This window comes from Hemicordylus capensis, chromosome 1 (genome assembly GCF_027244095.1).
Source record: "Hemicordylus capensis ecotype Gifberg chromosome 1, rHemCap1.1.pri, whole genome shotgun sequence".
Lineage (NCBI taxonomy): Eukaryota > Metazoa > Chordata > Lepidosauria > Squamata > Cordylidae > Hemicordylus > Hemicordylus capensis.
The window spans coordinates 62,045,967-62,067,257 of record NC_069657.1 but is presented as its reverse complement, the minus strand read 5'-3'; the positions used below and the strand labels follow the sequence as shown (position 1 = coordinate 62,067,257).

At 41.3% G+C, this 21,291-nt stretch overlaps 1 long non-coding RNA gene across 1 annotated transcript; it reads left to right on the top strand.

The window, feature by feature from the left end:
- Positions 1-427: 427 nt before the first annotated feature.
- LOC128339784 (uncharacterized) lies at positions 428-16,620 on the top strand. Its single transcript, XR_008313213.1, has 6 exons — positions 428-515; positions 3,847-4,029; positions 4,792-4,876; positions 5,435-5,481; positions 11,975-12,065; positions 14,693-16,620. It is a non-coding gene; the product is annotated as an uncharacterized LOC128339784 (long non-coding RNA).
- Positions 16,621-21,291: the final 4,671 nt, after the last annotated feature.

Sequence of the window (21,291 nt, the reverse complement as noted above, 5' to 3'; positions counted from 1 at the left end):
TTTATGGGAATAAAGCTGCAATCCTGTGCACACTTAGCTGGAAATAAGTCTCAGTTAAATCAGTGGGATTTACTTGCAAACAATAGGGCTTCAAGTCTGGGAGGCAGACTTAATCTGAAAAATATTCTTGCCTCAGTCGGTAGGTGTTCACATACAGCAGCAGGCTGCATGCAGACTGCTATATGTGAAGTTCCCCATGCAAACAGCAGCTAGACAATGAATGTTACTGTCAGCTTTTATAGCACTGATCATCTGTTGAGGGACTGAGAGGGTAAAAGGCTTTGATACTATTCCCCATAGGTGAATAGCACTGTCAAAGCTGACTCACTGCCCATCTGCTTGCTCAGGGATGAGTGTACTGATCCTACCTAGCAAGAAATACTGCATATAAACTGGGTGCCAGGTGAGTGTTTCTTTTTGCTGTTCCCAGCACAGCACCCCCAGTCATGGTTAGAAATTGTGATGATCCATGTGCAGAAGTCTGCTCCTGCAAATGAATAACTTTTGCTAGATTGGTATGTACATGTTTTGTTTTCCTAAATGTAACTGTTGGATATGATCTAGAGCTCATGCATGTACCACCATCATCTATAGAAGAAAATGCTTCATGTGTGCATAAAAATTGTTTTCTGCAAACACTGAACACGTTTTGGCTTCTCTGCCTCTAGAAGAGAATGAAAAAGCACCATCATGTACCAAGTTAGCCCAGTTCAGGCATTATAAAAACGGGGTACTGTACTAGTATGCAGCAATCCTGAGAAGGCGCTCTAAAGCTGTGTGCCTGAGCTGATGTGCTTATAAACCTTATCCCTGCTATCTACAGTTAGCTTGTCTGGAGAGACAAACCCTGTACTTATGGACAGATTCTGCATCATGGGAAGAATCTGTCCAGGAGTACAGGGTTCCTCTCTGCAGAACAAATGCTGTAATGGTGGGAGGGGAAGGAATCTGAGCATGTCAGCATGAAGGCAAGGCTTCAGAGCATGCTCTTGGGTGCTGTATGTGAGTACAGTCTCCCCATTTTTAAAAAATGCTTTGTGCATCAAAACTGCTAGATCTTGGCCTCTGGGTGCAATGCGGATAAATTAAGGAGAGTATAAGTAACAATGATCTTGTTACATGGGGAACTCTCTCCCTCTTGAGGGACCTTTGGGTGTGGCTATAAAGCAAGCTGTTTCCCCAGAAAGTCATAACCACAGGCTTAAATCAAAATTTAAAAAGTTTGCTTCATTGAATACAAATATGAGGCTTAACTACAATGAATAAAAAGAGAATTCGGATGTGACGAGGAACTTCTGGTGGATGTGTGTCCAGGCTTGATGCTTTGCCTTTGCTACAACTACCAATGCAAGCATGTGACTAGACGGAGACGGGGAAGGGAAATGGTGGTGGTTGGTTGGTCCAGTCTGCACAGGGGAGAAGTCAGGGAAAGGGGAAGGAAACAGCTCACCTAATTAGTTGGAAGGGTGGCAGCTCTTCTCCAGCTGAATGCAAAGACAAAGGCTGGACCCTGCATCCATGACCCTGTGCAGATCATGCAAAGTTGTGAAAGTGGAATTGGAAGGAAAGAAAATCTCCTGTACTGTCAGGGGAGTTTGAAGAGAGGGGAACCAGTTTACTTGAGTCTGCCAAGATCCTATTGAGGAAAGTGGGGGAGAGACTGTGAGTGGGCTCCCTCTCAGTGGGAGGGACAAGAGGTGAATATCCCTTGCTGATACAGTCAACTGAAAGCAAACTGCTTCAGAGCTTCTGCCCTAAGCAGTAGCGGCCAGTGTGGGGGCCACCGGGGTGGGGATGAGAGGTACCTTTAAGTGTAAAATAATAGGTACTTACCTCTGCTACCACCACACCTGAATGCTGCTTTGAGCAGGAGCATGCCAGCCAGCACCCCCTGTGGCAGGGGATCACCTCTGCCACTCACCTGGCCACCACGAGGGATTGGCTCCGTGGAGCCCAGGTGAGTGGCAGAGCAGTGATCCCCCACTGCAATGGGTGCTGGGCAGCATATGGCTTCTCGAAGCAGCATTCAGGTGTGGCTGGCGGTAGTGGAGGTACACATCTATTAATTTACACCTAAGATGCTGCTTGCCACTCCCCGGCGGCCTAAGCTATTGCTGTCCCTTGCTAGAAGGTAGACATATGAGTGGGCATTCCTCATGTGGGCAATGGAATCTGATCAAGGGCTGTGACTTTTATGTGGGCTTTGGACCTTGGCTTAAAGTTATTGCCATACAATGGAATGCTGTTCATGAGCAGGGCTCCTGAGTTTCTTAGGAGCCCCGTAGGATAAGTAGCCCTGGTGACCTCTAGGTCTGTCTCTTAATCAGAGGAGGAGCTGACTGAACCTTCCTGACTCTGGTGGTGAAAAAGATAGATACAACAAGACCCGTAGGGGAAACCGCCTGATCTGGCCTAATAGTAACGTACACACTCACACAATACACTCCAGAAAGCAGAAGAGAGTCAGGGAGAGAAGGGAGAGGTCTCAGGTGTGGCAAAAGTGGGAAAGCCCCCTATACTGCCTGCTCTTGACATGATGAAAGGAGAGTGGATCCTTGGTGGTGAGGGTGGAGAAATGATGGGGAAGCAGAGGATCACAACCTCCAAGATGGGTTCTAAGGGTTGGAGGGGTTTCTGCTAGCTATCTTTATAAAGTAAGAGATGTTTTATGAAGTGAGGACTACATGTTGAAGTGGGGCTTCCTTGGGTTAATCACTACCTGGCTTAGTGTCTGGCAGAGGCAATGGGTTCCAGGGTACTTAGCTATTACCTGCGGGTCTGATCTCCTGAGAAGGGTGTAAGATATTGACCCCGGGGATTAGGATCATCTGAGGGATGTGACAGTAGCGGCCGGTGAGGGCGCCAGTGGAGGGGTGGCTAGTGGCACTTTTAAGAGTCAAAGAATTGGTGCTTACCTTCACTTTTGCCACACCTGAACGCTGCTCAGAGAAGCAGAGTGCCGCCTAGCACCCCCTGCAGCGGGGGATCACCTCCGCCACTCACCGGGCTTCCACAGAGCATGGGCCTGGGGGAGAGGTGTGGGGGTGGGGCTGGAGAGGAAGTATGTTTCTCTTCCCTCCCTCCAAAAGCTATTTTTGTTGCCAAGAATATATCCCCAAGGGTTGCCCAGCCAGATGAGTGATAGAAGGGTGTCAAACATGAATGAATACAGACTCCTAAATACTTTTGCCTATACCATTCTAATAGAGCAAGTCTTTTCACATATTTCCAGTTATTTCTGTGTTGGGTATCAAAAGAATGTAACTTGGGTGTACAAGCGATGATAAGTCAGCCCCATGGAAACTATGAAAAGCTGTAGGGCTCAGGAGAAGAGTATTTCTTGTGAGGCTTCCTTATTTCCAATCAGGCCAGAAATGTCTCGAGAATAGCCTGTCTTGCACATGTTATTTTGCAGCTCCTGACAACTATTATCAGAAAGGGCAGGCATGTCAAAGTGAAAATTCATACGGAAAACAATAGACAAAGGTTTTTGTTTTGTTTTTTATCCCAGCCTCTGCAGAGATTCTGTTTGGATTTATCTCAGGCTTTGGACAAAAGTTTAGACTTCTGCTCTTTTATGTAATTCACTCAGTCCTCCTTTCCACAACAAGGCTCGTGATAAAAAGACAGAATGAAAAACAGGAAATCACAAACAATAAATTGGAGAATATTGACTATGTGTGTCTCATGTCTGCAAGTTAGAAATGGAAGTTAAAGGGGCATATGCTTTCCTGTATAACTGTCATTTCCTTTACTGCTGAGCACATCACTGGTGATGACAGGGATTTCCATAGGAATGTCTGATCCCATCACTTTTATAGTAAAATATTGTTGTATGCATTGCAGGGAAGAAAAGAAGAAAAAAGAAAGGACCAATTGCTTGCTGACAGTTGAGACTTGAAATGAAGAATAACCCGGATGTGGTCTCCAGAAGAGTACTTTCAGAAAACCTCCCTGCCAGAATGCAGACTCTGAGCAGCAACTGTGGGCCTGTATTTTTGAGGGTGGATCTTACCTTCAGATCCAAAAGTAAGCCAGGTTTGCTGTTGATGTTACTTTATTGTATGCCATATTTTTAGATGCTATTCCAACATGCTCCAGGAATTCCCTGTGGATTCTGGTCTCAGGATCTTTCATGATTCAAGGACTCCCCTGTGGGTTCTGGATAAACATTGCAGCTTGGGTTTGCAAACAGTGTATGTTATGCTGCAATATTCCATTGTTTGCAAGTGAGAAATAGACATTATTCATAGGGTGTTTAAGTAGGGTGGCTACCTCACTGTGCCTGGCAATCCACTTCTGTCAAGCCTTCTCCAGTAGTAAGGCTGGGCTGGTAACCACTAATGTTCCTGAAAACCTGAGACCCATATGGGGCCTGCTTTTGTGAGTAGAGTTCCAGCCCCTTCCAACCATATTCTGCCTCTCTCTAGGACACTAGCTCCCAAGTATCATGTTAATGTCTCTTGAGCTCTGGTCCAGAGACCCTTCCATACCATAAAGAGAGACTATAGCTCAGTGGCAGAGCAGTTGTTTTATTTGCATGAAATCTCCATTTCAATCCCTGGCATCTCTGCTTAAATGATCCCAGGCAGCAGGTCTTGGAGAGACCACTTACCATATACCCTGTAGACCCATTGTCAACCAGAGCAGACAATACTGGGATAGATGGTCTATCCATGTAAACCAGCTTTTAACATTCATATGTTCTTCACCAATATTGCAAACCCACCATCTTTGGAAACTATTTATATTGGTTAGGCAATGGAGTTGAGAGCAAATATCTCCCTGCAGGATCCATATCTAAATAGAATATCTCAAGGTTAATGAGTCTAGAAGGCTATGCTGATGAAGAACTCTTCCGGTGTTTCTGTAAAAGGTAATCCAAACCCAGCTCCAATCATAGAAAGATAATATTATTTTTAGCTGTTTTGTAGTTTTAATGGGTATTTTAATTTTATTTTTTATGTTTTAATTGTTGAAATTTCTTGGTTTTATTGCTGTAAACTGCCTAGAGACCAGTAGTGGGTGGTATACAAATATGTTAAATAAACACATACATACATACATACATACATACATAAATATTTTGATATTTCAAGTGGAAGTAAAACCAACAGTCAACAGGGGTTTACTGCATTTTAATATTGCATTTACTTGTTGGCTTTCTTGATTGATTGCCTGGAGTTTGTCATCTTCGCCTTTAAGTTTGTTAATATATATTCTGCTAGTTTTGATTGATGAATTATCCACGGACCAATCCTGATTTTTTGTTGTAGACATCTCTGTTCTAAGCATTTCTAAACTAATTTCATACATCATTTTTCCAATATGGTTTGTGGCATGTCATTACTGATTTAAAAATTAATTATTCATATCTATGTAAGTCACATGTTATTTTCTCTTTATCTTTGATTGAATCTGAAACATTCCCAAGAAAACAAAAATGAATCATGGAAAAGGGAAAAGGAATATCATCCTTTGGTAAGAATTCCTGTATGAGTAAGTATTTGCACTAAAATTTGTGGGATTTTAGCCTGGACTCAGAATAAAAAACTATGTTGAACTCTCAACTACAGTCAGAATATTCCACAAATCACAGCAGTTCAAATTTTGGACTTTTTAAAAAACCATACTTAAAAAATAATCAATGTATAATCACAATAGTGAACTTATGCAGGGAATGTAATACAAATGTTCTGCCCTGGCACAGTAGAAAACACCGCAGAAGAGGTGACATTTTCAGTGCTATATATATATTGCTTATCTAAACCAATCACAGTCTGACTCCCACAGCCCTGGTAAAGATCTTAACTCTTATGACTTGGCAGAACATGTACTTAACAGATGGGCATAAGAGTAAGTAGCCAAAAAGCTTGTACTCAATGTACATTTAGGGTGATGGTTGATGACAGGATTCCTAGACAGGAATTTCCAAACAGCTGTCAATCCTCAATCTATAAACCTATGTTTGAAAGAATATGTCATTCATAAGCCGCCTTTGAAATAATTCCATTTACAAAGACAATAACTTCTAGAAGTAACTCAGAAAATCTTAATTTGCATTTGAGGGATATGATGGGGTTGGGGGGAGAGAAAGGGGGGTAAACATGGTACAAGTAAAATCATTTGCTCATTTCCATTGTGAAAGGTAAATTGCACTGCAAGCAAAGGGAGTTGTCTGTTGTATAACTATTGTTGTACAATAGTTACATTGCCTATTGTATTTGCATTCTGATTTTCTCCAATAAAGGGGGATATCCCATATTATCCCGACTCACAAGTGTATTAACAGAGGCGTAGCAAGGTTGGAGTGGGCTCTGGGACAAAAAGTGAAGGTGTGCCATCGCTCACACTTCTTCAGAAGGGCACAAGGGAGGGGGCAAAGAGCAAGCTGGAGCAAGCTGTCATCCAGCCAGCGGGCTCCCTCCCTCAAGGGCCCAGGGACATCTGTCCCACCACCTTGTTCAGTTATCACTATGTCCCTGTGTATTAGATTAGAAAGTCCTAAGGCCACCAATTCTGCTTCATGGCTAAGCAGGGATTTGATTCAGGCCCTAGCAGTCCAGATCCAGCATTACATCAGTTATACCACACTTCAGTGCACTGCAGCATGTACTCCTCCCATTTGAATCTGCTCAAAAACTCTGATCAGCTTCTCACTCCCCTCATCAATGGACGTGTGACTGATGGATACAAGAGAGGGAGCTTTTTTAAAAAAAATTATAGAGCCCGGATTATGGATCACCTTCCAAAAAGAGTGTGACCAGCCCTTTGTTGCTTGATTTTAAGTGCATTTTAAAAGACTTTTATTTCAGTTGGAATTTTTTTAGTTTGGATCTTAGATGCCCATCAGCCACATAAAACTTCTGTTTCTTCTGCATGCCTGTCTGGAATTGCCAAACAGGAGGTTAAGCATCTTGTCAGTCGACAATAGGTGGCAAGTAGACAGTGTTTGTCTTGGTGGATCAAGACAGGCCTTGGTGCAGGCCTGTTACTTGAAGAACAGTGGATGTTTGCCTTAATTAATGTTTCAAAAGTACTTTCAGGTACTGTGAAGGGGCAAATGACTAATCGTGTCAAGGTGGAACAGATGTTACATTTTTCATCCACTTGATGGCAGTGACATGTAATGGAAGCCTACCTCCCTTATAAATACAATGTGTGACAGAAACTGAAAGTCATCTCATTGACTATTCTGTCATGATGACAGTGTCTTCTTAATACTTACAATTATAGCAGCTACCACAAGCCTTTCATGACAGAATACCTCTTAGATAAGCCCGGGCAACCTACCGTCTTTTGTATTTATTTACAACCAATACCAATTTAAAATAGCAATAGTTTTCTTCTTGCAGAATCAACTAGATGGAAAAATGGTAACTGCAAAATGTACTGCAAATGTTGCTATCCATTTAGAATTCTAGCAAGAGAGTTTCATATATGTGGCAATCTAAAATCCTAGTATCCACCAAGTAGGAAGGTGTAGGAGTACCAAGTGGTGTTGAAATTAAGAGAGATGAATTGGAGAGAACCCTAGGCTGAAGAAAAAATTGCATGATAAAAAAAAGATAAAATTGCAGATAAGATGGAATGTCTCCAGACTTGACGTATGGAAGGCCATCCTTTAATATAGGTTGGAAAATGAAAGTATATCTTCTTTTTAAAAAATTGGATTGTCTGGGAATGGGTTTGATAGCATTACAGTGTCAAATTCTTGTTATATATCAATGGCTTGATATATAGCTCACACAAGCATTTTTCTGAGGTGGAAAGGTCATCATGAAGTCTTGGTTTTCATGAGGTGATGAAGAAGCCCTTCTCCCCACAAATATCACATAGTTAAAAGACCACATTGCCATGCAACAAGTGATTAGGAGGTCATCTTGGGGTCACCTTTTCACCTCAAAATCAGGAGTGTGAATCAGCACCACATTTTCCTTTGCTGTGCACGTTGTACAGTGTGTCATAAAAGAAGCTGCCCACCGAAGGCATCTCCTGGCTGCACAGGTAATAGAACACACTGTCCTAGCCTGTACTTTGGCACCTTGCCTGCCAGCTTTGACTGATTCACACTTTCAGATATTGACATTGACATCAATGTTGATGGATGCAAGCTATGCTCCTAACATACCTTAATGTGAGAATTCTGTTTGGCACATTTGAGATAAGCAGGTTTAAACAATACAAAGCTCTTCCCATATGTGTGAAGTTTTTCACCCTTGTTTAATCAGAATGCTGAGAAATATACTGTGTAGAAAACGGCAGGCTAGGAACAAGCACCACATTAATCTTTTCAACACTCTTGCAGTTTGTAATGGAATTCCTTTCTCTGTCCGTTGCTCACTTTCTAATACACTGAAGAACATTTTCTCTACTACTACCTTTTAGGCTCATCAGCAGAGAACTTTCTTTCCTTTCTGTGGAACACACACACCAAACACACACACACCGACACACACTTGTGGATTCATTGCACGATAAACAAACTTCAAGAAGCGAGGCACCTGCTTGTCTTAGCCTTTGTTCTCTGTTGCAGGTTTTTAACATGTACTTTAATCCATAAAGAATATATGAAAAAGTTTGCTTTCAAATATTTTAGGATCTTTTCTTCCATCATTTACAAAATATTTATTTACCCCTGAATACCTTATATTATCAGCATTTAAAGCTTTTTGAGGAATTAGGGTGCAGCAATTCTGCCTGGACTGGAGGAGGCAGAAAAGAACAGATCAATAAACTAATAGAAAATGGACAAGAGGCAAAAACAAAAGCACTGTCATGACTGTCAAGCAAGGAGGTGACCTTTTCTGTAGCCTTTTGTGTAGTTAATGGCTAAAGATGCTTCTTTAATGGGTGTTGATGGCAAGAAGTTGTTTTATTGTAAGCTGCTTTGTGTTGCAGATCACATAAAAAGGGGGCATATTTTGTTTTAAATAAACAAAAATAGAAGATACTTTCTTGAGTAAGCGTCAGTGGCTTTTGATTACTGGTCTCTAGTAGCTAATGAACATCCCACCTGCTTAGGTAGTGGCTGAGAGAAGTAGTTTATCTTGAATATACTACTCTATTCCCATTTTGAATAAAGGAGACAATAAACTGAATTTTTGCATTTGGTTGGCAAGAAGGACCCTTTTGGGGGATGTGCTAATGAGTGTTGTATGCTTGAGGAGGGGAAAATTGTTATTGCTTTAAAGACTGGGTGCTTGCCTACTGTGTGCACCATATGTATATTTCTAAATAAACAAGTTTAAGGAGAAAATGCTTTAAATCTATAGCACTCCTCATAAATAAGCTCACCCTGTAGTGGCAGCTCCTGGAACTTCTGATATTCAGGAAAGTGAGGAATACAATGATCTCATAGCACTAAGACATCAAGAAAAACATGAGTTTCTCTGTCCTGTTTTCTAGCAACATTTATTTATTTTCATAGCTGAAAATCAGAACCTATGCAGTTTCTTACCAAAATGCTGTGATCTGCCAAGGACGGCACTACTGTGGGGAGCAAAGCCACAGCATAGTGGAGGGTTGGTCCTGGGGTCATATTTCCACTTGCACAGGTGAACATAAGTGCCTAACCCAGCACAGTAGTTGTGCTTTCAGCAACATACCATAAAGTTCTATATAAGGGCCTTAGGCCTAATCCAGCAGGGCTGTTCTTATGTTGCTCAAGTGGGAGCAGGAAAGGGACCTTATGAAAATAAAAAAGAAATGTGGGTATATGTGTGTAAGATTGTGCTGTCGAGTCAGTGTCTTCTCCTACCTTCAGTTAGCTCAAAATGTGTCAGCCAGATTGGTCTCTGGGGTATCCTGGAGAGACCACATGATGCTTGTTCTCAGACAGTTGCACTGGCTGCTGATATGTTTCCAGGCAAAGTATGACATGCTGGTTATTACCTTTAAAGCCCTGAATGGCTTAGGTCCGGGTTGTCTGAGGAAGCGTCTTTCTCTACAGGATCCCTACCACTCACTGAGATAATCAGGAGGGGTCCATCTTCGGGTGCCACTGGTTCATCTGGTGGCGACATGAGATAGGGCCTTCTCTGTTGTCACCCCTAGGTTGTTGAACACACTCCGCATGGACATAAGAGGACTGTCTTCCTTGGTGGCCTTCAGGAGAGCCTTAAAGACCCATCCTTTTAGCCTGGTTTTAACGATATCTAGTTTTAATGTGATCTAGTTTAAATTGTAATTTTAATCTGTTTTTAATTGGGGTTTTTAAATTTTTATTGTTATGTGTTTCTTATGTTAGTGTAAACTGCCCTGAGCCATTTTAGGAAGGGTGGTATATCAATCAATCAATCAATCAATCAATCAATCAAATAAATATATATCTAAAAGAAAGGGGACTCTGAATTCAAGATGAACCCCCCCAATATTTAACAGGATTTGGTGAAACATGGTAAATGCCTGATTGCATACAGTTGAATGTGTCCTACGTGAGATCTGTACCCCCTCAGTTTTGACAGTATATGGGTCACACATCTGGAGACTATGCAGATTAGATCCCATCTGGCTGCAGCAGAGGGAGAGGTCAGAGCCAGGCTCCCTCCATCAGACTGCCTGGATCCACCTGTCATCTGACTCCTCCCCTCTGAGAGCTGTGCCTATCAGCAGTGTTCCCTCTAAGGCGTGTGCATGTGTGTGTGCTCACATTTTTTTTTAATGTCTGCTCAGTTAATTTTAGATCTCACTCAGGTTGAAACAGGAAAGCCCCACTCTGAATGCATGTGTGCACACTCTGCCTTGATACTGCTGCCCAGAACAAAATTCATTCTGCACCCAGATGAAAAAATTTAGAGAGAACACTGCCCATCAGCCATTCCACCTGCGGTCAGCCAGGCCTCTTCCATGAGAGATGTTTGAGGATGTTATAGTAGAAGTTTTCATGTACTGATAGTAGCCCAATCCTCCCTCTATCCATTCATTTCCATACTGGATGTCCATCTACCTCCTTAAGTCCTCTTGATCTCTATGGGAACTTGTGTTCAAAAGAAAGTATGCTTAGGATTTCAGGTCAGCCCCAAATACCTGATTATGCCAGTTTATGTACTGGATCACAGTGTGCTTAAACACACACACACACACACACACACACATACACACACACACACACACACACTCTCTCTCTCCAGTAACATTTGAACCGCTTCATGAATAATTGGCTGTTATCCTAAGCACACTTGTTTGGAAGTCACAACTACTTAAATCAAAGGGACTTGCTTCTAAGTAAACATTCATGACATTGGGCTGATATATGAATGAAAAGAGGGAATGATGATAAGCATATAATCTGCTGAACCATTAATGAGATTAGAAATAATTATTAATTGTTATTACAGTATATTTCTTTGGAGTCAAAATGTGCTTAAAAGGATTTATTTTTTAAATTATCTTAAAAGCCTAAGCCTAAAATGCAAAAACAAACATTCTACATTTTATGTGGAATCTAATGAAATTAAATGTATGCCAAAATGATAATTCAGCTTCCAGATGCAATGCTTAGCTAGTTCTAAACTTAAGTTAGCTGAAGCTTTGCAAATGATTTACCACAGAAAATTAAAAAAACTGACTGAACATGGAAAAATTAATCCTTCATATGAGGCAAATTGGTTTCATCACTATCTGCAATCTACATGTTGCTCAGAATTAAAGCGGTGGCGGGTGGGGGGAAGCATATTATATGCATAGAACTATATTTCTCTTCAACATTTTCTTTCCTCATTCTGTTTACTTGTGCTGAAAACTAGTTAATTCAAGCATAGTTCCTGGTATCTGATTCTGCAGCTGTGTAGGTGGTCACAGTACATAAAGTAGCTGTGTAATGGTTCTGACAGGTCGAGAACAGTCTTCTGTAGATCTCCAGCTAGGAATTCTTTCATTTCATAGAAATGGGCCCTATTTCCTGCATTTCAGAAAACATGGAATTTTAGATTTTCTTGCTTTTAGAATTTTAGAATTTTACTGCTTTTGGCAGGAATCCTTACTATGAACAGAACATGCTTCAGACTGAAATAAGAAGAGCCCAAAATGGCTGAGAAGGAGAAACAGCTGGCAAGAAAGACAGAGTGAGTGAGAAGGAAAAAACTATTGAATAATAGGTATTTTGTACTTGAATATCAAAAGAACCGAGGTACAACCTATCTTGTATACTACTTTAGTTGTTTCTCCTATTGGTGGTTAGCTATAATTAAGGCTACTTGATCTTTTGACACTGCATCCCTAAATAGTGACACAGTGCTTCTACCATACCAGGATCTAAGGTTTTTTTCAGCCATGATGTTTTCCTTCTTCCTGCTCTCCTCCTGCCTTCGATTTTTCCTTGCAATATTAATTGCAGAATATATCATCACATATCCCAAATATTCCCATTTTCTTTCTTTTATTGTTCTTAACATTTCCATGTTTCTATTCATTCTTTGCAAAACGTCTAAACTGGTGGCTCTATCTACCCAGGATATTTTCAACATTCTTCTATACATCCATGTTTCTAACACATATATTTGGTAATATCTTACACATATCTTGTAAACAGCAGTAATTAATTCATGAAGGGTATTCACACGACACAAGCCACCTGGGGTAATCCAGGCAGCTCATGCCATCTGGAGCGCGGAGAGCCCACCACTCCCAGCTGCTCCAGTATGTGGTTCTGTTTTTTTTACCCAGGGTTTTACTGAGATCAAATAAACCTGTGGTTTGTTTTACCTTGTGTGTGCGATCGCCCCCAGGTAAATAGGCTTCCACCTGGCCCGCCACAATTTCTGGCAGCAAGATGGGGAAAGGAGCAGCCTGGGCCACTCTGGGATGCAAGAGGAGGAAGTCCTCCCATTCCCAGTTTTTGCCAATGCTACGCTACCACTCGTGTGACCACGTGGTGAAGGCAAATATGGTGATGCTCATAAGCCGGAGAAGGCAGCTAAGCTCTTGCTTTACAGAAATGTGCCCAAATTGATTTTTTTGATTCGATTTGTGCCCGAATCAAATCACCCCTGATTTGTTTTGTGTCCAAATCTGTACTCCCAAATCACACCAGATTCAACTGGGATTTGATTCAATTTGATTTGGATTCAGATCAATTCAGACCACTTATAGGGGCACCACATGGTACCATGGGTGCCACCAACCACCCAAAAATTTCAAGGCAGTGGGACACTTGGTTGATATTTAATGATTTTCTTTAGTTTTTACTGATTTTGTATATTTCTGCCATAGGAAATAATGGGGATTTGAAGTCGCCCTATCCTAACCCTAACATGGACCAAATAACTTTTCCTCATAATGAATCCATATGGTGATTCATTGCCATCATTTCTTCTGTTCATTTTGCCAACTGTCAACTGCCATGTGTCAATTACGCCCCACTACACACCCCCACCCCCCCCCACACAAACACACCGGGGTACTCAGTTTATTTTTTTAGGATGTTTGAAGTGTTTAGATTCTTTGGTGTCTTCATTACACATCTTCATTTCTTCTGTTCATTTTGACCCCACTGCTGTGCGGGTGGGGGTGGGGAATTAGTGGCATCCCATGTTCCAACTACCCTCAACCCACAAGCCACTGGGTACTCAGTTTATATTTTAGGAATTTTTGAGGTGTTTAGACTCTATGGTGTGTGATGAATCCTCATAGGAATTCATAATGAGGAAATTTATTAGACACCAAAGAGTCTAAACACTTGAAAAAATTCCTAAAATGAACTGAGTAGTATCCCACTGCCTTGCGGGTGGGAGTGGGGGTGTAGATGGCACATGGCAGTTGACAATTGGCACTGTCCAAAGACAGTCAAAATGAATAGAAGAAATGAAGGTGTGTAATGAATCCTCATAGGAATTCATTGAGGTTATTATACACCAAAGAATCCAAACACTTGAAAAATAGTGACCAAACATTTTGCTCCATAACTCCACTTCTACAAGGGCTATTGCTTAGCTGTTTGCTTAGCTGTTTTTGTTTTAAATGAAGACTGGGAATCTGAGGAAATTAATAGGAGGAATCCAAATCTCTAATAAATTTTAATAGAATCTGGCACAATTCAATTTGGACCCTCACCTAGCCAATGGACCACAGGGGTGATTTGTTCTCTCTCCAAATTGCCCAAATCAGCTAGATTCAGGCACAAATCGATTTGTACCTGAATCAATTTATACATCCCTACTGCTTTCCCTGCAGACCTCCCCAGTGGCAACGTGAGGTCATATGAATGACCCTATTATGTTTTCCAAATGATCACTCTCTCACCTCCCTGACTCATTGGCACACTGTTCGCTTCTAACTGGAATCTCTGCTTTTGAATGAGATGAATCCTCTCCAGGAAGGGACGAGTGTCAGGCAGCATCCCTCCCTCTTCGGAAGCAAAAATATAGGGAGAAGAGAAGAAAGTGGCCCTGAGGGGGCAGGGGCCCATCTTGTCCCAAGGCCAGCTTCAATCTTGCTACACCACTGAGAGTGAACCTTTCTAAGTGATAAATCAGAATGTTCCCAGGTCCCCGCCCCCTCAGAAGATATAAAATCTGAACAACTTCAAAGTTGGGTAGGAGCTGCTAGCATCTCCTGACATGAATGTCACAAGTCCTGCCTACATAACGCCTGTGACTGTCAAAAGATCTGACTGAATTTCATGTTCCATAGGGGAGGTAAGAAGGGTCTTCAAACATTGTTTTTCTTCTCTCTTCTTCCACAAACTCTACAGAACTGTTGTTGTGCAATCTGTGGCCACAGGAATATTCTTGGAAGTAAGAAAGGAAGAACCTATGGAATTCTCTAGTAATATATGAAAACATCTCTGTGGAGATATGAACCTGATTTGTGGCATGTGCTAACGCAAACTTGGATGCAAAGAACTTGTGAGTGGAAGGAGAAAATGTAGAATGTCACACTTTTGTGAATGCTTCTGCAAGCACTAGCAGAGTGCAGTGCTACAATATGTCAGGGTTGTTGTTACAGTGCAAGATATATGCTGAATAAGAGAGATTTGGGGTGTAGCATTAAAACTGTAGTGACCAAACAGAATTTGTGCAAGAGATTGTGCAAACAGAAGAACTTCCCTGGACTAGAATTTGATATGTAGTGCTCTTCCACTAGGTTGGCAACAGCCTTCCTCGTGAAGGAAAGGTTTTCTGCTAAGGAGTGGCACCTTTGGCTTCAAGCCTCAGTGTTTTGTTTAAAGATAGGAAAAAGTGACAACTATTGAATATACCCACTATTCTTTTTTTTTGTGAAGCAGCTTACACAAACTCTTCCAAAACTTATACAAACTCTTCCAAAACATATTCAGACTTCTCCTTTTCTTCATATCTTTCATAGTTTTCTAAGGTGTCCTTTGAACATCACACTAGCACTGTAAGACTTGCTTTCCTGGATATTCTGGTGTTCATTGGATTTCACTAGTATGACCATATGGTTGCAGGTCTTTAAATACTGCAGGAGCGCTATAGGATGAGCTCACAGAAAAGCACTTTTCAAGATACTTGAAAACAAGTATCCTGAAAACTATTTCAGGACACCTGAAATAGCACTGGAAATACGTCCCAAGTGTTTAACTCATTGATATTTTTGACAAAAAGGGGAAAAGGCATTTTCTTGACTCTTCTGGAAAACAATTTTCAGAGACTTTCAGAAAACTGTAATGAAAAAGAAAAAGTGGATCCACCAGTTGTGAAAACATCATAAATCAGTTCCCAAAAGGGAAAGGTGTTTTATTGTGAAAATAATTTCTGTTTCTGAAACTGTTTCAGGCACAATATAAGTCTATACACTATTTTTCAAGAATAATTCAAGAGTGTTGTGGCACTTTAAAGATTAATAAAAGTATTGTGACATAAGCTTTAATGAGTCAGAGTCCACTTTGCCATATGCCAAAAGTGGTCAGTGAAGTGGTTAGGTAGGTTCATGTGCTGTGAGTACAGAGATAAGAGAATATATATAGGTCAAGAGCTTAAGTGACCACTTCATGCATTGAATGCATTTGCCCCACAAATTTAAGTCAAAATAAATGTGCTAATCTTTAAGGTGCCTAAGATATTTCTTACTTTTGCTTCCATATATTAACTTGATTAGTACCTCTCTTGAATTTGTTTTGGGAACATCTTTCTTAGGATTGGTGAAAGGCTCACTATTTTTTTACTGCTGTGTGCTAGACCCTTTATTTCTGTGCCATGGTTCTTACTTTTTTAACCAGAAAAAAAGACAAACCACAGCACCAGATGCACAAAAACATATGTAAAATGTGTTGTTCTTGTTCCAAAAAGCACCCTAGGGAATGCTTTGCAAGGAATAGTTAGCAGAACTAGCCATCCTTTGCAAAATCTAGCTGCCTGGCATTTCATCACCATGCCATGGAGATGCTTCTTCAGAGTGAGAATGTATTGACTTGAAGCAACAGTAGATACCAAATCATCCTAAAAGCTTTGCAGAGCTGTTAAACAATAACTCAGAACAAAGTCACAGGGAATGCATATTTCTCTGTGCAACTAGATGATTAAAAGGAAAACATTTGTTCACACTTCATTTACATTTATTAAAGTGCCAGGGTAGCAGCTCATCCATAGAGTGGGTATATTCAGGATAAATAAGTTAAATCTGAGAAATTAATTAGTTCTACTAATTATGCTTATTCTTGTATAAATTAATAAACTTCAAGCAAACACAGAAAAATGTGTATTTCTTTGCATCTGTAATTACCTGCATAGAGAGTATTAATGTCATGACACTGAGCTTCTAAAGTAAACTCATTTCTTTCTTTCTTTCTTTCTTTTTTTAAAGAAAGAAAGAAACTTTTGAAAGGCATATTACATGGGTATCAGTTTCTCACCATGCCCAGGGTAAAAGGCAGCCTGGTATTCTCAGTCATATGGAGCAAATTTTCCATTGTCTGAACTGGAAATCTAGCAAAATACTTGTACTGTAGATAAATGGGACAGTGTGTGACCCATGAATAGTTTTGGACTGGTAATAGTTTGACAGACACCTGTTCCATTTCAATGGTGGGGAGTCCGAGTCTGGCAGATGAAGCCTGTAAGGAGACGGGACCCTTACTTGACCGTGCACCTGGGAGGAGTTGCCCAAATGGGTAATGGGGCAGAATCAGGTTGCTGAAATGCTGTCCAATGATAGGGAAGGGCAGAGTTTGCAGCAGTGTTTCCAACCTCAGCTATAAGGTTGGAAACAGGGTAGGGTCAGGCAAATGAGGTCTTGTGAGAATTTGACCTCCTTACCCAGTCCTCAGTTGTGCAGGCATAGGATTGCCAGCAATGCTGGCTGTGAATTCAGGGACAGACTATAGAATCCAAGGAGGAAAATGGAGGTGGGGTTAGGGATGTGCATGAACACATTTGGCAGCCCTTTTAGAGACTTCTGAAGCGGTTCAAAGGTCTGGCAGTTTGGCCGGTTCAAAGGTAGGGGGGATGGCTTTAAGGACTGGGGAGGGTGTTCTTACACCCCGCCACATTTCCCCCGCTGGCTCTGTCGTTTAAAACAGTCCTGTGGGGCAGCAGAGTACCTCCTTGCCGCCCCGTGCATGTTGGACCAGAAGTACCTGAAGTGCCCAGTGCGTGTGCGCATATTGTGCTTGCACTCACGCACGTCGCAACATGGAATATAGGAACATAGGAAGCTGCCATATACCAAGTCAGACCATTGGTCTATCTTGCTCAGTATTGTCTACACAGACTGGCAGTGGCTTCTCCAAGGTTGCAGGCAAGAATCTCTCTCAGCCCTGTCTTGGAGATGCCAGGGAAGGAACTTGGAGCCTAGATGTTCTTCCCAGAGCAGCTCCATCCCCTAAGGGGAATATCTTACAGTGCTCACACTTCTAGTCTCCCTTTCGTATGCAACATGCACAACGGACACTTCTGGGTACTTCCAGTCTGATGTTCACTGGGACAGCAAGGAGGTACAGGATCAAGGAGGTATTCTGCTGCCCCACAGGACCATTTTAAACCACAGAGCCGGTGGGGGAAATGTGGCCGGGTGTGTGTGTTAAGAACACCCTTCCCAGTCCTTAAAGCTGTCCCTCCACCTTTGAACCAGCAGTCGATGGTTCCATGCACATCCCTAGGATGGATGGCTAGTTCCAAAGTGCAAAAGAACAGCACTGGAGTTTGGGCAGTTTTACTCTCTCAGCCCTGCTCCAATGCAGTGTCTGGTAGTCACTGCCACTACTCTCTGCTTCCAGAGAGAACTCAAGTCTGGGTCTGAACCAACCCTTGGAGGATCCTCTCTGCTTCTGCAGAGTGGGAGCCAGGCTTAATTCACCCCATCAATGTAAGTTTCCTTTTAAGCAGCTCAAACAAGTGGTCAGCTTATGGGGAGTTGTAACTCCAGAGTCTATGAGCAACACATACAAGAGATGAGATTGTTTTCTATAAAATATTATTTTATTAAGCTATAGGAACCAAGGTTGGTAAAGGGAGCAGGTAGGCATTAGGAAAATAAAGCAAAAGCCATCTCTAACACCTAACACATTCTAAAGTCTACAGTAAAGCACTTACATATCTTAAAGAAGCATGGTCCAGCAAATAGGTGGGAAATAGCTGACATCTTAACAAAGCCCCCCCCCCTGCCAAATCTACCCACCAAACTTAACACACATAACTTAGTCCAATAAATCTATTATGAAAAATATATGCAATCTATAACATGACAAAACAATTGAGAAATGATATTTATTTATTTTAATTTATTTACTGCCTGACTACAAAGGTTCTAGGTGGTTCACAAAAATTGGAGAAACAAGTGTATAACATGGAAGTTTGTCCTGGTGAAATGACACTGGACCACATATTTCAATGTCCACAGTTTTCTCTCTTACAAACCCAGGCCCCTGGTATTGATAGTATATCTCCTGAAATTATTAAATCTAATGTAGACTGGTGGGTGCCGGTTCTTGCTGCTCTTTTTACTTATATAGACTCTACTGGTCATATACCTCATGACTGGGGCACTGCAATTGTTGTACCAATTTTCAAGAAGGGAGAGAAGAATGCTCCATCTAATTATCGCCCTATATCCCTGTTAAGCGTTTTGAGCAAGCTCTGTGCCAAGCACCTTCTTTGGAAACTGCATGACTGGATGGAAGAGCATGGCATACTAGGTGATGAACAGGCCGATTTTAGATCAGGGTGCTCAGTTATGGACTATGTACTAACTCTTTGTCATTTAGTTGATAAAGTAGCAAACCTAGGTCATCCTTGTATGTTGCATTTATTGATTTTAAATCAGCTTTCGATTCTATTTCAAGATCCACCTTATGGGAAAAGCTTGCTCAAACCAACATTGATAGGTGGCTTCTTTTTCTATTCTGTCACCTACATGAAAATTCCAACATAAGGGTAAGATGTAACCCTAAAGGATCCCTGTCTCAATCAATCTCTACCAACAAAGGAATTAGGCAGGGGTGCATTTTAGCACCCTCACTGTTTAATTTTTATGTTAACGATTTAGCAGTCAACTTAATGGACCCAAGGTTTCATCCTCCAACCACTGCAGGAGTTGGAATTTTACTTCTTTATACGGACGATGCAGCAATTATGGCTATATCCCCTGTTGGGCTTAGGAGAGCTCTTAGGCAGTTGGGTTGCTATTGCAGGCACAATCATTTAATTATTAACTATCAGAAGTCTAAGGTCATGGTTTTTGCTAGAAGGCTGCATCTTCTTATTTACAAACTTTAAATTACCCCCATCATCAAAGGGCCTTTTTCAAGGAAAGACATGATGTACTGCCCTCTGCAGTGCTTTCTGAGAGATTTTTGAAGGTCCCAAGGAGTGACAGACTTTGTCCTTGCGGTTTAGGGGATATTGAAACTGTACAACATGTTCTGTTGCGTTGCTTATTCTATAAGGATATACGACAGACTTTATTCACTCCAATTGTATTATCTTTACCTGGTCATTCAGAAGAATTTTATGTTGCTTTTTTGCTTGCAGATAAAATTCCCTCTATTACATATAAGGTGGCTAAGTTTTGCTCTGTTGCTATTAGGACTCGACAACAACTAATTTCCTGTCCTGTCTTTTAGATTCTTAGTTCGGTTAGGATGCTGGATAACAGCTATTTTTATATGTATGTGGGATTTGTTCTCCTTCTGATTATTACCATTGTTATTTTATGTATTGTTTTTATCCATACTTTTCTGTAAAGTTTTAACTTGCTGATCTTTGATTGTTGAAAGTAATAAACTAAACTCTCTTCTAAACCCTTCTAGAATATTCTCTCACTCAAGGAAATTGTGTGGACTTTACTTATGCATTCTACCATTCTCCACATCATGGACTTTATTATTTCTCCCATGTTATACAATTGTTTCTCCAATATCATTTCTCATGGCTTTGTCTTGTTATAGCCTGCATATGTTTTTCACAATAGATTTATTGGACTAAGTTGTGTGTGTTCAATTTGATGGGTGGATCTTCTTTGTTTTTTGCTAGTGTGTTTTTATCGATCCTGGTACACTTTATTTATGTGCTTAGATCATCTTAACAAAGGCAACACACCACTTTTTAAAGTTCTTAGGCAAAGAATTTCAAACTGGCTTTAGAGCTAGCTATGGGGTTGAGTCTGCCTTGGTTGGGCTGATGGATGACCTTTAATCAACAGAAGGAGTGTAACTCTGTTGCTTCTTTTGGATCTCTTGGCAGCATTCGATACCATTGACCATGGTATCCTTCTGGATCGCCTGGGGGAATTGGGGATAGGAGGCATTGCTTTGCAGTGGTTCTGCTCCTATCTCTCAGGCAGAGTCCAGATGGTGGAGTTTGGTGACAGTTCCTCTTTAAAATGTTCCTCCCTCAGGACAGTTCCTCCCTCAGGACTCCATTCTGTCACCAATGCTTTTTAATATTTACATGAAACCACTGGGTGAGGTCATCAGGAGATTTGGTGCAGGGTGTTATCAGTATGCTGATGACACCCAAATCTACTTCTCTTTTTCATCATCATCATCATCATCATCATCATCATCATCATCATCATGAAATGGCATTCAATCGCTAAATGCCTGCCTACAGGCAGTAAAGGGCTGGATGAGAGATAACAAATTAAAGCTGAATCCAAGCAAGACAGAGGTGCTCATTGTGGGGGATCAGAATTTAAGGGATGAGTTAGATCTTCCTGTGCTGTATGGGGTTACACTCCCCCAGAAGGAACAGGTATGCAGCTTGGGAGTGCTCTTGGACCCAGGCCTCATGGCATCTCAGGTGGAGGCTATGGCCAGGAGCACTTTCTACCAGCTTCGGCTGATTTGACAGCTGCGTCCATTCTTTGAAGATAATGATCTAAAAACAGTGGTGA